At 43.8% G+C, this 18020-nt stretch overlaps 1 protein-coding gene across 5 annotated transcripts in view; it reads right to left on the reverse strand.

Annotated features, from left to right (window-relative positions):
- LOC116429214 (1-phosphatidylinositol 4,5-bisphosphate phosphodiesterase) overlaps positions 1-10075 on the reverse strand; it is a 29453-nt gene extending 19378 nt beyond the window's left edge. For all 5 annotated transcript variants that reach the window (XM_076365514.1, XM_076365515.1, XM_031981901.2 and 2 more), the window contains exon 1: positions 9784-10075. The gene's annotated coding sequence lies outside the window, so the exon portion shown is untranslated. The remainder of the gene's footprint in view (positions 1-9783) is intronic.
- Between the last annotated feature and the right edge of the window lie 7945 nt (positions 10076-18020).

Genomic DNA, 18020 nt, shown 5'->3' on the forward strand with positions numbered 1-18020 from the left:
GCGGTTCATGCCGTACTCGCTTTGTACCCTATACGGGCGAGCGCGCTATTCGCATTTCTATACAAGGTGCTCTTAAAATCGTAGCACGAAGATAAACAAGATGATTCTGCGTGAACAAATGAATCGAGAACAGAAAATAAACGTTTCCCCTGTGATACTCCGTCTTCGAGGTAATTGCCTCTGAGAATTTGTCAAGCGCGATCAATACGTCTGCTCGTAACTTTCAGAGTAAAATAATTATCTCAGAAACGAAGTCTTCTATAGGAAAGCTTTATTGCACACCTTTGATGAAAATTTTCGTATAGATTCGTTTATTTTAGAACTGTAATTCGAAGACACTCTGTATACAGACACTTTATACTTGATATCTTTACGAGTATAATCATCGGTATCAAGTGAAATGACAACGAACGGATTTCATTAGCTCGAGTAACATACTGTCCCTAGGCATGTTTAATAAGTGTCACGCAAACGTCCAAGTTCAATTAGCTTCCAAATGAAAGCTTCCGTGTACAGGATTCATTCCTTACATTTTCGACTCATTTTTCATAGGGTCAACCAGGCATAAATCAACTGAATTTTTAGAAAGTTTCAGGTGATCAAACTTCAACTGACACCTTAACACTATTTCTATCGAGGTGTAGACGCCTGTCGAATTTTCTACTTAAAACTATTTTCCAGCCTTAGTCACATATTCTGAACTGACCTTCGACTTTACTAATAACGATTATAACATTAACCACAGGAAATGTCCAAAACTCAATCTGAGAAAAATTGTTGAACTGAGAACTGTAAGTTAAAATTTCAGAAAGTGTCTTTTGACACCTTCGGTAGAAATAGTGTTAATTACGGTTCTCCAATAACTATCGATGCAAGATATGCAATACACAGATACAATTCAATATTGAAATGAGATATAGAATCCTCTCTTCAATTTACTCTAAAGTGTCTACACGAAACAATCTCTATTTGCATTTAAACTACACTTCGTATTCCACTATTATTATAATTATCCCATTTAATTGCGCGTTTAACAGTCAAGGTAAAGAGACTCGAGCTGAAGACGCAACAATCTACATTGAGGAAAACAACAATCCGATTAATCAAGGTTCTTGTGTATTCACCTTTGTCTTATTAGCTAATCACTTGGTGTCTAGCGGGACGTCCACGAGGCAAGAGAGATGTTTTGTTTACGGTTTTGATCGATTACGTGTAACGCGTTAATCAATAGTAAATTAGTATCGAGAATAAGGCGAGAACGGATGAAAGCTGACCGACGAGACCCACGTTCCTCAGTTTCGTCGCCAAGCGATTTCCCCGCTGTTAGTGCCATAATTTCGGTGGCACCTTGTATAACGAAAGCCGAGCGTAGCGTTGTATATACAGAGGCGGCGCGTAAACAGAGGAGAGCGTTACGAAAATAATGCGGCTCGTGCCGACGCTCCTCCATTGGCACGGTGCAAAACATTTCTGGCGTCTGACACTGAACGATTCTCAGGCTGACGACGCGGCCTCTACTTAACGGCAAACCGCGGGACAAGAGTCGTACGTATTTCGGTCGTGAAAGCGGAAGAACGCCGGGATGTCGTAACAACGACAAGCGCTGCACCGTGCCGTTGATAATCTCTGGGATACAAGGCCGGCCACTGACTTGCCAGTAAAACCTTTCGCCCAGGGATCTCCTTAATGGCGCCATTACGTGTCGTTAAAAAGTTTCTCAAACCGCCGTCGCGACACAGCGAAAAGATGAATCACTCAGATTATGGAAATTGCGGATGGTATTAGGTTTCTGTTGGCACCGCCCATTAATCTTGTTGGTTTTCGATTTTTTTTCGTGAGAACCTCGGGTATTCCCATGGGGAAATTGATGAATCGATGGAAGACGGGATTAATGCTGTGGAATGATTGCAGCGAATTGAGATAAGTGGAAGCTGGAGATACTAAGGAAAAGGCTTTTATAGGTTCAGTTGAATTTTATTGTTAGAAATAATTGTAGGATAACTGTTATGCTTGAAATTCAAGTGGTCTTGAGAATATTAAGAAAAAGGCTTTTCTAATTTTACTGTAAAGAACAAGAAACTGTTTCCTTTCGAATTCAAGTTAATTTTGAAAATTCTAAGATCTCGGTTAGGTTCAATTGCGTTTTAACGTTACGGATTATTAAATTCCGTCGAATCTGGTTGAACAGTGCAGCAATAGAAAGTGACGGCTGCTGTTACACAGCACGATGCACCGCTGTTATTCCTGAAAATAAATATTTTCCCGGCGTAATGGATTTCGGAAAGAGCTTTTCCGCCGGCTGAATATTAATCTAAATGCATTTCACATATGCGGATAGGAATTTACGCGGGAGCTAATGGATTCGAGATATTTTCGGAGAGTTGCGTAATATTGTTACCCGTGCGGCACGTGAATTCGCTGGAAAATGGCAGGACACGAGAAGCAACTTTTACACGCAATAAGTCACGATTCGTCCCGGGGCGAAAGTACAGCGTGCGCAGAGAGGCCGGCGAGTCTGTCTTCGTTACTTTTTCATTGACATCGAATCGCCGACACTTTATCCTTATTCCGGAGTGTTTATGTGCTCGCCGGGCTGACGAATTGACAGGAGTATTACACGTGATACCGCGATTGAGTGACAAGAACTAGAGTTGCGTGAGGTTATCCGATATTCTAATGAATTATGGCAAGCTTCGACGAGTCGAAGTCGCTGCCATCTCTTTCGGTTCTTCGACGCGCTGCTTACAACGAATAAATCCATTCTCCGGCCCGTGAAATATTTTATTCGATTATCTCCAGTCACCGTATCCGACCAGAACACGAATTGCAGTCATGAGTTCCGAAACAGCACAAGTCAACCATTCACCTTCGTTCGTTCATTTATTATCTACTTTTTCTTTGTTTTTAACACTAAAACGACCGAGCAGTTCAATTGACTTTTGAAAATTTCGCTATAGAAACTCAAAGAGTGCAGTTCAGAGATTAATTGATTTACAATTCAATTTGCGTAGTGCTAAACGAATTTCTTTAATAATTTCTCAGAGAGACATTTGTTACCTTTCTAATAATTGCAAAAAGACATCAGGGTCGTTTGACTCGTCTAGTAGTTCTAGTGTTAATAACAGCAAGTAGGTCTGAGTAAGCTGGAAACATTTACAACAGTGACTCGCACAGATCACGTTAGAAAGTGGACTCGCGCAGTTTTGCGACGACTTCAATTCGATACTTCGAGCTACGCGTTGTTACTGATAAAGCGAAGTACACAAAATCACGATAACACTGTAAACAATGGGTTTTTATCTGTTTCGATAGCGACGGAAGTCAGCGCGTACATATTCATAAGGGTATCTAATCGCCGGGAGAAGTATGTTGTTCAGATAATGGCGCGGCCGGATAATAGTGGCGGTGATCTATTACGCTCGGTTTATTATTTTAAAAAAGTAAACAACGACTGCACTTCCTTTATCGAATAGAGAAACCGTGTGGGATTGATCCACTGTTGAAGGGTATAAGTGACAACCTCGATCGAAATCAGCTGCGCGTTAAACGGGGGACGCGAACGGCACCGCCGCGGACAGCTTGTATTGATTTTCGAGGGTCTAATGGAATTCAAGAATTCAATTATCCCCGGGCGACCGCGGTCTGCGATAAAAACCCGACGACATTTAAATAGGCGGTCAGATCTAATTAAAGTTATTGAATATCATCTTTCTAGGATGGGAGCAGGCCTCGACCTTTCGAAGGCTGCCGCTGTCGAGAGTACCCTAAATAACATGATGACGTTACAATCTACAGGTGCTGCTTTTTCTCCAAGAGCGATGGTAGTTCTAAAGCGTCATGCAACTGTTAGACTGGAGCTTTCGAGATTAGAAGCGTTTTATTTCGTAATTTTGAAGTCTTTTATCTTTTCCAGGAAACAGGGTAGATTATATATTTAACAAGGAGCGCTGCTTTATTCCATACCAGTTACACTAAACTAAAGGTTGCAGATAGATTTAACCCTTTGCACTCGAAAGCTTTTCTCCAGAAATATTTGACACTTTCTGAAGAGACATAGACGACTATTTGAAGCAAAGTTGTGAGAAATCATACGTAAATTAGGAAACAGACCTATTTTATATAAATATTTCACATATTGATGCATCATACGAATATTATATGTAACACTTTGTAACTTTATTGTATCGAATCAAATGGTGACTGAGACTGATATTTCACGTTGAACTTTGTGTAATGCCTCGATACGTGAAATATTGGAATAAACTAGCTTTGTTGCTCAATGCATTTGTGATTTCCTCTAATTCCAAAGAATATCATCTTTGTGTTGTCAAAAATTGTTAAATATTTCTAGTGAGAAACTTTCGAGTGCAAAGGGTTAATAGCTTCAATTCTCCGACATTCGAAGTTATTCAATATAAATCCCTACCAACAACTATTACACCGAAAGCTTCCGACATTAGAAATTCTCTATTTCGCAATTCTGCAGCCTCTCAGTATTTTCGTCGGAAAAGAAACAACTTCCGATTACATTCAACATTGAACGCAGCTATATTTCACAACAAACTAAACTAAAAGTCGCATATACATTTAACAACTTCGGCTTCCGACCGTTTAAAGCTATTCAATATAGATCCCCACTTTTCCCAGCGGTGAACGAATCCACGTACTCCGCCGTGTATTTCGGAACGAAACCGAAACCGCGATACGCGATTGCGGTTTCCACAGTGTTCCCTTTTAACCGTTCACCCGCGAATTAATTGCCCCGATATTTCTCCCGGGCGCGTTTCCGCCGAGGATCTCTCGATATTTCAAAATTTCAGGCAATCGGCACAAAGACCGCGCGCGAACGCTTTCAATGGAACGAGCTGGCGAGAAAGGAGCAGCATCGATCACGGTTCAACCCGAGACACGTGAACTTGGAATTTACGGCTCGGCGACACGCAACCGAACCGAACCGAACCGTCCGCGCCGCGTTCGTCGAGCCACACGCACGCGAATCACGGCCGCTCCGTATGTGTGTCGCGTGTTTATGCAGCGTTACGTAACGTCTTAATCGTTGCCCCCGGTCAATGTGAATGAAACGGCCGCTCAATAGGAGGCTGATGAACACGGAACGGTTAATGAAGTCCGTCGATAAAAGGCGGGCCGAGCGGCAGCCTCCGCCGTCACTCCTCCGCAGTTTTTAAAATATGCCCCGGCATTATGCGCGAAGTGGCCGTTACACTTTCCGCACACATGACCCTAAATACAAGGCAAACATTTACACGCTGATACACATAAGTGGAGCGCCGCTCGGAAAATATTTGCACAGCCGATGAATGCCGCGCGCCCGCCCGCCCGCTCGCTCGCCTGTCCGAGATCACGGGATCCAGCCCGAACCCGTGAATTTCTTCCAGCTCGCCGTCGGATTGATCATCGCGTTCGCCGGCTGTGCTTCAATTACCATTTCCAGCGGATCGATAATTACGTAACTTCCGGCGCGGCCATTGAAGGACGCGTTAAACTCGCGGCGACATTGACCGCTCGATCGCTTAATACGCTGGCCGACCGTCACGTTAAGAAGAATGAAAATAAATGAGGGTCACGACCTGCATTTAGCGACTGCGTTCGACCGGAGATCCTCAGTTTATCGAGACGTTTCAGACATTAACTCTTTCGGGATGGATGCTGTCATATTGGGGCCGTTTCGTACCTGGAGTGTAATTGTGAATGAATAATTTGATTGTTATCTAATCGAGGTGCAGTAGTGTTCCTGTTTTGGTATTCATTTATTTTTTGGATACTGTGAAAAGTTCTCGTGAAGGATAGAGATAGGAACACGTAGAGTAGTAACGAGTTCCTCATTGTATTTGCGATGTAAAATTAATTTGGGTGAAATGATGATCGACGCGAGTGAGATTAAATAGACGAGGTGGTGTTAATTGGGTGTATAGGTTAATTGACGTTATACGTTGCGGAATTGGTTGTGCCCTCTTCATAACTGATGGAAAACGTTCGCCGAGTGAACGGTGATATTTAAATTATTTTAGGGAGTGGAAAGCTTCTTGGAACCGTTCTAATGTGTTTGTTTGCTAATTGCCTGCGCGTCATCGAGGTACGAAAGAAGTGTTCTCAAAGGATCATTCGATGTTCCTAATGGGAATTATTTCTAGAAATTGAGTGACTCGAGACTATAATCTTCTTTCGTCATGACGCATGATTGTTGCTGAGGTTGGAAATCTACGTAGATACTAGTGTTCTTAAATAAAATTTATCGTCTAAAGTGGTTGATAAAAATCTTTCGCAGAAACTGAATGTCTCGAGGCTATTACTCGATGTTTTTGCGAGATTCGACATCGTATTTAGATGTATCTCGTTCGCTGTTTAAAGCTCGATGTCCTAGATACTCGAGATGGTCGATGTAATTATTAGAGGGTATAGGTTCATTCTGCGTGCAACGAAAAGTTCAAGTCGGAATAATGGATTGATGTTAATTGCTACCACGTTGTAGATGTAACGTGTCCTCCTTGACATGCAGAACGGAAATGTTTCTTTTTACCATCTGACATCAATTATCCTTTTCCTGGAGAACCTTTGCCGCTTCGGTTCTGGACGGAAGAAAAACTTTAACGAGTTCATTTCTAATTTGATTAATACGTTCGTTGCTACTGATGTAACTTCATTTTAACATGTATGTAACGAAAGAGAGTACTATCGCATTATGTTATATTTTTAAATGACAATAAAAAGTTAATTGAATAGAGAAATCTTGCTTGTTATAAAAATGTCACATTTCATTAACATCTCAGGTCTACAGCGCAACGTTGGAATATTTGGCGTACTGATTACGAACAGTGGATTCTTCGCACAGAGTATCATTTCGGACATAATTGACTTGGAAAATTTTCCTCGGACACGAGCGTATCATACAATTTATATTATAAGTCACGAGCAGACATATTACTCGATCTTATTCACCAGCGCGCCTGTCTGACGAACTTTCGAGTTTGATTATCTCGGTAACAACGTGTCACACGGAAAAAAGATATCTCCATAAGTAAAACGAGACGCTTCGGCCAGCTAACAATGTGCCTGGAATACACAGACGTATTACAAAGATATTACATGCGACTTACAGATTTCCTGTGCAGAATACGAATCAGCGAATGTCTCGTACGCTCTGCGTCCAATTTCAAAAACCAGCGACACGAAAAAATAACTACGAAAGTATCTCGAAAACATTTTACCCTCGAACAATAATATCGTTCCAAGCAGATAATCCCCGAAACTTTCACGAGCGAACTGCCTATATACTTAATACCGCATCAATGGAATATTTTCCACTCAACAAACTCCACGAACAAATCACGAGAACTCCGTCCCTCAAAAATTCCGGCAACGAAATCCGCTGCAACCCATTATCCCGAAACCTCTCGCCACAGTAACCAAGCCGAAAGTGCTCAAACCTGCCCGAGGGTATACACGAGAAGCCAACTCCTCGCCACAACAAGTAGACGACACAATACGCTCCCATCGGGATTCATCCGTGAACTCCGAAACGTGTCGGGAACTTAGTCGAATTAGCGTGGTCGTGTGGAAGTTCCCGAAGAATGAACAACCAAGGAGAGTACGACGGAGGAAGAAAGAGAGGGAACAAGAGACAGAGAGAAAGGGAGAGAGAGAAAGAGACGGCGCGCGGTTACACGGTTCTAACGAGGGCGGGTAACACCCGAGGCGCCTTGTTTCTCCGCTCGTTAGAGCGGACACCCCTCGCGGCGAGAAGGTCAAAAGTCACGGGAAAGGGGGAGAGGGGATCGGTTCGCCGCGGTATGGAAAGGGCGACCAGGGACACGCGGACAGTGGGAGGCGGCAGGCGTTTGATAAAGTGGTTGACGGCCGATGACAAGTTAATATCGGCCGACGGACAAGGTGGCTGGAGGGATCGACCGCGAGCCAATAACTCGTAATGGACGATACGTATATCCTCGCGTCGAATCCAATTTCGCGGCCGGGTCCGTGTGTGCTCGTCCCTGGCGCGCGGCGCGTTTCTCGGCCGCGCGCGTTCCCCGGATTCCCTTGACCTCGAAAATCCCTCGGGAGTCAGCCCCCGTGAGTCAGGGTCGCGTGGATCACCGTCGCGTCCACCGCCTCCCACCTGCTCCTCTTTCTTAGGGTACGCTCGCGGCGGAGCGGCGATGCCCGATCGGAGGGGCGACGAGAGAAAGAGCGCAGAGGTACAACGGGTTTCGTATTTATAACCCATCCGCGGATTAATGTTTGCTTTCGATCGCGGCGGGGACGTTAATGCGGGATAGCTTGTTGAGTTAAGCTCGTATTAATATTCCAAGCTCGGATTAATGTTTCAAGCTCGCTCGTCGAATTAAACTTGCATCGATACCTTAACTTCGCCCATGGAATTCGGCTTGCATTAATATCTCAGGCTTGATTATCGAGTTATGCTCGCGTTAATATTTCGAACTCGGCCGTTGAATTAAGCTCGCGCTGATACCTCCGATCGAAGATAAACACTAATTTGCGAATGCATTGTAAATACGAGACGCAGTCCACGTGTTTTCCTTTCATTACGGAAGCGGTTAGATTAAAGCGAGGCGCGCGAGTACATTTACTAATTAACAATACAAATAATGCGATGCAGGACGTTTACCTTTTCATTTTTCTTGGTATACTAAAAGTTCGGAGATAATAGTAATTCTTCTGTGTCTCAGCTTTCAGAGGCTTTACTATAAACGCACTAAAGATACTTTATGGCCACCCTATTAGATTCTCAGCTCTCTCAGCTTCTTTTTCTCCCAGTTCCCTGTAAATATGCCCCTACACCTGCGTCCCTATGCGATTCTCGATCCCGCTCGGTTCGAAGACTGGCGTGAGGTACACGCCGCGTGTAATAAGGCTCCCGGGGGGTCCCGTGTATGCACGAAACCTATGGAAACACGACGGCAGCACGCATGAACGCGCGACGCGCCGGGGAGCAAACAAAACGAGGAGCCGAAGAGACAGAGATGGATGATCGGACAGCTGTGCGACGAGGGAGAGGGGGGGACAGAGGATCGCTGGAGAACGTAGAAGGGAGTAGCAGGAAGGAGAAAGATCGTGAGCAGCGAAAGGAGTTGGAGGAAAGAGGACGATCGACAGAATGGGATAGAATAGGAGCGTAAGACGAAGTGGACGCGCGACCGTGCACGGTCATCCTGCGAGGAAGCTTCGCTTACGTACCGATTACGTACGTAATCGACGCGATCGGTTGATCGAACGGGAATACCTATTACGGTGATTCTGAATAACCGACGGATTTCACAGTGAATCCTTCGGGACACCGCATCGAGGCGAACATTCAATGCTATTCGAATGTTTACCACCATTATTCATAATCGTCTCGTGCGTACCGTCCCTAGAAACTCGCATCGACGTTATCTCATTCTACTTCAACGCTCCAACTTAAATTTGGGAAACATTGACATTGTAATCGCGTTAAGCGTCCACGCGAGTTTCAAAGCGGAACACCGAGAACGCTTCAAGCCTATTAACCTAAAGGGTTACCGCGCAGATTATGGATGCGTGTATCGGTAATCACGGTTGAACGCTCGATTCCAGGTGTAATCTGTACAGCAATTCGCGGGTTTAACAGGCGTCAAGGTTCCCGTGGCGGCCGAGCGACGCGTGTACGTGACGTCCAGTGACCATGGACGGACGTCTGGCGCACGCACGCAGCCAGGTAGGTGTACACGCGTAGTAGCCTTACGTGGTAGTGTGTGCATCGAACGTGATTTCAGCGAGGTGTCTTACCGTGCGCGAGATCATCGGCTGAACGACGACGACGACGACGGTCGAGCCTCGATCGGATCATGTTCCCTCCTCGGCGACGGCCACCTCTCGCACCGGTGCGCCCGACGGACAGCCCTTCGCCGGCCGCGCCGGGGGAAAATAAAGAAAAAATAAAAAAAAAAGCGCACGAAGCCGCGGACCGAAACGGTTTGTACGAGGAGCGCGCGTTCCTTCGGTGCGACACTGAACGCCTTTCAGGCGCGGCGGAAGAAACTGACGGTGCGGCACCGTCTGTTGACGGGCAAGCCACCAGCCTGGCTCAATACCGTCCTTTTCCCTTGCGCGCATGTGCCGGCCAGACGCTTCGTGCCGCTCGCCGCACTCTGTTTCCACTTTGCTCGGCTAGTAAGGTTGCTCTCTGCTCGACGCGGGCAGAGCGAGCACGAATGCCGAGGGATCGACACCAGGGGTCGAGCGAGACATGTTGACTGTCGTGGGGGTCACCGGTGGCCGGCGCATGAATTTTTTGGTGCCGCCGCTCGGGGTCGCCGGTGATCCAATTAAAGGGAATTGCTGTAACTCGTTTCGTTAAATAATAATCGATTCGGGGGATTGTTTGCTGCGTTATGAAGCGATATTTGGTAAGATGAATGTGTAGAGGTAGCTTAGCTGGAATAAATCGTTTGTACATTTGTCGCGTTACGGATATTTCACGGATAGTTTGTGGAGACTCTAATGTTTTAATGTTGAAATTTTCAGTTGGTCGTGAAGTGACTGTAATTCTATGGAAGTTTATAAAAGTGTGACTGATACGTGTTCTAAATATTCTAGACGTGTAACGTCCGTTTCATCGAATTCCAGACGTTCGGACGGAATCTGGAGCAAGTTCTTAGAAAGATTTTAATAAACTTGTATACTTAGAAACTTGAATTTATAATTGTATTTTGAACTTCCAGTTTTAAGTTTTACATTTTCCAATGACAAATTGAATATAACGTTTCTCTGCACGGACCGGAAGATATATAGATACTCTGAAGAAATGTTTCTTATAGTTCCTAGGTGTGGATTATTTTAGGTCCGAAAGAAATATATCTTTTGGAGCACTGGTTGCGGGGAAAATCGTAAGATGTGGCCGGGAAGTATTATTTTTATATTTTCCAGGTGAAACGGTGTGCGTGTGTGTATATATATATATAACATTCGGAAAAATAATATCTTTTAATCCGGGGATCGAGGGGAAACTCACGTAGAGCTCGAACTGCGTAGTAACTCGATACGACGAATTTAAATTGCTGCATCGAATGGAACAGTTTTTTTAGCCTGGATATCTGGGTCATAAATTTTTTACGATGCTAACAATTTTATTGCGTTTACTTTCAGAGTCTCTCTACCGCCTTCTGAATATTTCATTCACGCGGGGAGTTTCTTCGCGATAAAGTATGGCCAATAGTTCGCGTGGCGTTACTTGCGTAATTAATAAATCGCCAGGAGGAATAATATTCCTAGAATCGATGCACATAAATAAAAGAGTAGGATCGATCGATCATCGGAGTGTCTAGGAAATACTGATATCGCACTCTCTATTGGTACACGCGAATGATTGCACAAAATGTAAAATAAACATTTATAAATAAATATACGTACCAGCGCGAAAAGGTCGTCCGTGAAATGCAATGTTTCGAGTAAATTGCTCGTACTACGTATTTAAATAACGTTCAGTTGCGTCACCAGCGACCGAACGCTTCCGCGTCTGGGTACTTACGGTATCATTCCCCTTCGAAGTTCCGAGGAACCGAAATTATACCAGTTGAGTGGGAAGCTTGTTTTGGGCACAGTATATTTAGATCCTTGCAGTGCATAGTAATTAGAAGGCAGGACGATTTAAATGCTCGAGCATCATCGACGCCCGAACATTTGAACCGGTACTGTTGTAACGCCCTCTCCGGCTTTGGCGGATGCAGTAGCTTGTGAAATCAAGCAAGCTTTTTGTTTTATTTCACGGACGCGTGGGTTCGTATTCAGGCCACGGGTAATCAAAATTGAAACCTCTGTACGGCTGCACTTTTACCAGTCGAACGTTACTTTCGTGTCACCGAGCGCATTGTTGTCGAATTTGTCAGACACTCGCAAATCGAGTGAGGTTAGAATAAGAATATAGGCTTGCTAGGTTTGTCAAACCGACAATTTGTTTGAATCAAATTGAATTAGAACGCTGTTGTGCATTTCTTTAAATGAAACGTTTATTAACTATAGCGCCCATTAAGAGGTGATTCAAAGAGTTTTAGAGTAATGTTTGTCGATCAATTAATGAGTTAATGTTTATTGGAAAATAAGACAACGAAAAGTCACGTTAAGCGAAATTTATGTTACCGGTTTGCGTTCGACGCGGAGAGGAGTTCTCGTGTCGAAGGCGTTAGACTCGAACCGGTTCGAAACACGGGGTCCGAGGAAATTTCTAAAGGTGTTTTGGTAGAGAATGGAAGTCTGAATCAGACGATATAAATATCCTTCCTTGTGAATAGAGTAAGGTCGGCTCCCTTGCAGACAGGTCATATGTAAATAAACATGCCACTCTGATCCGTAGGCAAGGTAATAAAAATAAAACAGGAACGTGACTGTATTAGCGAGTCGGCCGGGGTGAAAGATCAGACGCTTCTTCGTTAGTTTTTTACCTTTTCCCTCTGACAGTGACTGATCTACGTGTACGCGGACCGTTCTCGCTGATAAGGATGAACCGTTGCTCCAGTGGTCATATTTTCCGTGTCTGCTCTTCGCGAGGAATTAAAAGAGAAATAAACCGACCAGCGCGAAACGAACCTTGGGATTTACACGCTCTCGAAAGCTAGAATATTACAGAACCAAAGTGTTAAACTATTAGAACACTGAAACACTGAAACGTGGGAGTATTAAAATACTTATTCATCGATAAAACTATTATAAACCGTTAACCATTTAATCGAGTATCAATTAGTATATTATAAGTCTCACGGAATACTATCTTCAGTGTTGCACGAGCCGCTGCTCCGAAGTACGCTGAATTTAGGACCTATTTCAGGACTTAACAGAGCGCGAAACTTTGTCGCTAAACCCAGTTAGTTTGAAACACGACGTCGTCCTTAATCTTCGTTGCCTAAGAGCTCGACAAGTTAACTCCGGCCCGAATTTCATCAACTTCCCGGTACGATATGTCAGGATTCGGTGCGGGCGACGAGAGGTTCGGGAAACTGCTTATCAGCCGAGCACGCGGCGCGAGTGGAATGTCGATTGCGTTCCCATGAATTCCGTCGAGCCACGTCGTAGCGCTCTCCGTGGAGGTTCGCGTCGGTACACGAACCCATAAACCATGGTCGATAAAGGCGAGATCACCGTTTTGGAAAATGCGATGCGATTGATAACGGGAATTCCGATATCGAGTTTCGGAATCGATCGTTCGCTCGAGCGCGTCGAAAAGTTACAGGACTTTCAATTTGCTCCATGGTTCGACTGAAAGGGGATTCTCCCATCGGTTCGCTTCAAAGGGGCTCCTGCTTCCCCGCTTCCACTTTAGAGGTCGATACAGGCTCCGAGCAATTCCTTTTCATGGCTCGTTCTTGTCGACCGCTTTTCTTCTGAAGAATAGCCCGCGCGCAATCAAATGGCCAATCAATTTCCAGAATGCCCTTGTTAGCGGCGGGCGGTCGCTCATCGATGTTCGATAACTTTAAATTTCATAGGTGTCCCTCGGCAGACCGCGAGATTTACGAAACGATTCGTTCGAGTGATTCAGTGATTTGTTCGGAAACGACTGACACTTGCTTTTGAATTATCACGGCGATCATAAGCCTGCTGTGTTCTTCGGATCTACTTAATCATGTTTTTATTTTTATAACACGGACTTGTTTGATCCTTTCTAATACATTTGCGGTCGTATCTGGTTAGGGGTATCTTCAAATTTTAGAATAGTAGGATTTTGTAACTAGATTATGTATTTCTGTATTTCTAAGGACCATACGGAGGTTAAGTACTATATAACTAATGCCTAGATGCACAATGTGTCTAGAAAATGCGATTATTAACACTAGGTTTACTGAACGCGTAAAATTGACGCATATTGGATATTAGAAATATTATTTTGTAAACGTTTACGCCGATTTTGATGCGATCACACTGACATGCACCCCAATTACCTACTATCAAATCTCCAGTTTCCACAATCTATAAACGAGCATCAATTCTTTTAGGAACAATAGAATGAAGTGCGCAATAAATGCCCGTAAACCTAGCGTTAAATATCCAAAAGATAAATCTCAATAATGAAATGCCCAAAGGGTATAAGAGGCGTCACGGAATACCTTATTGCACGGAATGTATCCCGTTGAATTATGAAAAGTTCGCGTCGTTCATTTCTCACGGTTACGAGCGTAAGAGGGAACGATTCCCCGAAATCCTCGCGGAATTTTCAGTTACCGCGTTTTCGAAATACGATTCTCCGGTGATAAACGGTCGAATCAAGCAGAAATCCCGCGCGACGCGGGCGTCTTAGCTACGAGAGGCTGGCCGGCGCTTCGGAAAAATAAACCAGCACCGTCGCCGAGGCTTTTTCTTTCCCGGAAAGTACTCGCAGGTGTGGCATTCCCGATCCCAAAGAGGCTTAAACGATAGAACAGGTCAACAATGTTTTTATTTATTATCCGGTCGAGTCGCTTGCCCCTGGTCGCGTGCAGCTACTTACCCGCCGCGTAATACATCTTTCCTTTTAGACGATCTACGGATCGACGTCACCGGAGATAAGGTCGCGACTGGGCGAACGGTGAAACAGTGCTGGAAGCGTGTTGCAGTTTGCAGAAAACGTTATAGACCGCCGCGACGTGAAACAAATTGGTCGCGAGTTCGCTTTCACGCGGTCGCAGATGCGAGCAGGTTCGCTTTTACTATTTCCCTCTCGTTTATCGTTCTCCCGTCGACCGAACTGCCAGGTTCTTACTGACAATTAGCGACGGTTATATAATATATTATGAACCGGTACTCGTGTTTTCGTTGAAACGTTCGGACGCAATGAAATTCAATCAAAAAATTGATTTATACACTTTAGCGTATAAGAGAATGCAAATGAAATGAAACTGCATTTAATTGTATTTTCCAGTTAACGTACCCTCGAACGTTGCTACAGCTGTTGGTGTACATGGACATCAGTTAAATTATTCAATTGTTACAGTTCAATTGTTTCTGCTGCGTAAAGTTGGACAGTTTGATTTCCATTAGAAATTGTGAATAGATCATGGTAACGAAGTATCTATAATTCTTCTGTAATAGCGGAAACAGTCGGACTTCGATTGCTATACAGAATTGTCTGTGTCGGCAATGATTAATTCGAATTGGCATTCCGGTCGACTGAAATTCGGCCAGTTGAAGCTGTCAACCTACGGAACACACGAGAACGGGCTGCACGGCTGAGAAACTCGTGGTTCCGAGTTTCACGTCGTGCGTGACGTGCACGGTCCGATTTGTCTCCTAATAAGGTCTCGCTTTTGCGCGGTTTCCTGTCTTCGTGCGACCGTAAACAATTCCTGGCTCGCTAAGATCGAACATCCAGGTGCAGTTCAATTCGCTCTTCAGCAATATTAAAAAAAAAAAACATTACGAATAGCGGAGTTGCAACCGAAGAATGAACGGTTCCGAAAATAATTGTTTCCAACTACCAAATATCGATTTTCACTGTAACCGAACGGCTTCGATTTCTATAGGACCGATATTATTTCAGTTGCGTAACTGTTATTTTTCGATTCTGCATCGATTCCACCACTCTTATTCTCGGTTCCATATTGTTTATCGTTTGATTCTCCACTGCGTTAACCGATACGAAATCTAAAAATAATGATTATGGCAACCCAAAAATATCTATTCGGATGAATTGAAATTAATGAGTTTTATTCAGAACCGATTCGTTTGTAACAATTATAAATTTCTTGGTTCTCATATTAGTTTTAGAAATCGACACCACTATTAACACGTCGAATGCCATGGGGGTCACCGGTGACTCCCAAGCAAATCGAATTACTATAATGGACTCAATGAAACGATGATTATTCGCACACATTTCTATATTATAAATAATGCTATCCATTGCGGTGACATTCAGTTTGATGCTAATATGCAATGATAATAATCCAATTCAGTCAACTGATTTAATATTGTACTTTTTCCATTTTGTGTATTTTGCTCTATGAAATCGTTTGGCGTTCAACGTGTTAACCGTGTTTGACGAGTATACACGTCATCGTAAAGCTTGATACTAATTCTCTCAGTTATGAATTCTTTATTTTTTCACATAAACATGTAATTCTTTGTTTCGCTTCGATCTTCCATTAAAATATACTCTACACACTGCTCGACAAGTACACGCTCCATTTTTCGACTTTATCGCGAGAACGAGAGGTTTTTCCGACTAAATTCCACAGTTAACTGGTTAATTGTTTTCAACCCCCAATTACAATTAACCTTACTTTAAATTTACCTAATACATTAGTCCAAACCCTCGTCTTCAATATGCATGTCGGTTCTCTGTTTCGGTGGCTCCGGATTTTCCGTTCCTCTCCCGCCGTTGTACGTATTCCGCCCTCTCTTTCCGTTCCTCTGGCTCTCTTAACCCTCTTAACCCTAGTTGCGAAATTAACTCACATTCCGAGCTTCCTTTGATGTCGCCCCCGTGGCTCGCGTCCGTGTGCGCGCGCGCCCGTGTGCATCTGCTGACGATCGCTGGCCCTCCGGCTGCAGCTGCACGAATGAGCATCGAATTCTAGATACGTGCACTCTCGCTTACAGAGATAACGATACATTCCTTCGGCCATTCCTGGACAGTAGATTATCGATGTCACTCCTGCATGTGAATTGACATCCAGCCGGGTCATACTTCCCGCGGACAACAGCTTCTATTAGGACTGCGTCAAACGCACGTTGTTATTGGTCCGAAGGCTTTCACGATGTCCGTTGTAATAATTAGACGGTTGCACGTTTACTAGTGAATTAAAGATTGATAACAATGTGAGATAGATTTGAATATTGTCTTTGTAGTAATTTATAAAATTAATTCGAGCAGACTCTGAATCGCTGATACTTAGTAGTAATGTCAGTAAATTTGCGAGTAGGTTAGTTCATGATTTAGTAAACAACGCAGATTCTTTGTTAACCAGTTAACTGTGTTTCACGAGTATACACGTCATCTTAAAATTCTTAATGGTGCTAACTTTCTCAACGATGGATTATTTATTCTTTGAGACAAACATGTAATTCTTCTTCGTTTCGCTTTAGTTTTTCGTTAGGATATATTTTAAGTGCATTTGCCCTGCATTTAACGAGTATGCACTTCATTATTTGATTTTATTGCGCGCACAAAGAGATTTTTCAAACTAAATTCCAAACTGGTTAAGCACGCAGTGTAAGTATTTTTGAAGCTAATCCTCTCGAGTTTAATCACTCGCGCTAGAAACAAATTCAGAAATTTGTCAGTCTCGCGCAGAATTTTGTTGATACATTCCAAAACAATTTAATATGCGTGAAGCAACAAGGTGATCAATGTGTATAAGACGTGTAGTACGTTTTTCCAATGCAAGAGATCAATTTGCAGATCAATTCTGAAAGTAAGTTTGCAGTTGACGAATTGAAAGACTGTAATGCATGAGAGAGACGAACGAATCACTGGACCTATCGCGTGGCTACCAATTTAGAGGCTTTTTCCTCTGAAAATATAGATACTATTCGAAGGACATCTAATATTTTACAGACAGATCGCGATCAACTAGCGTGATCTCGAATTCAGGATATAACCCGGTGTCCACGGGCTATATCCGGACGTGTATTATGATTTGTAGGCCGGCCTTAACCCTATGACACGTGTCGTGGTGCGGCGTGCACGCGTTGCGCGCGATGCATCGGATTTCGCGTGTACGTTTCACGCTGGAACGTCTCCTGGTAAGGGACCAAGCAATTTCATAATTGCTTTCCTTCCACGATGGTTCGCCCTCGAAGCTGCTCACTAATTTACGGTGCATAAGGGATTCCTGGATGGACCTTCTCACCTTCTGGCTTGGTTATTTTCTTGTGCACCGTTTGAATCCTAGGTCGATCGCGAATTATCCTTTCACGGCTACTTTAAATATAGGGTCGCTTACTTGAAGATCCAAGGCACTTAGTTGCCTTTATCTCTTTCATTAATGTAGAGTTTCAGAGAAGAAACGATTGTTTGTTGAAATACATACGAGTAATGATAGCAAGGCAAGTGA

This window comes from Nomia melanderi, chromosome 3 (genome assembly GCF_051020985.1).
Source record: "Nomia melanderi isolate GNS246 chromosome 3, iyNomMela1, whole genome shotgun sequence".
Lineage (NCBI taxonomy): Eukaryota > Metazoa > Arthropoda > Insecta > Hymenoptera > Halictidae > Nomia > Nomia melanderi.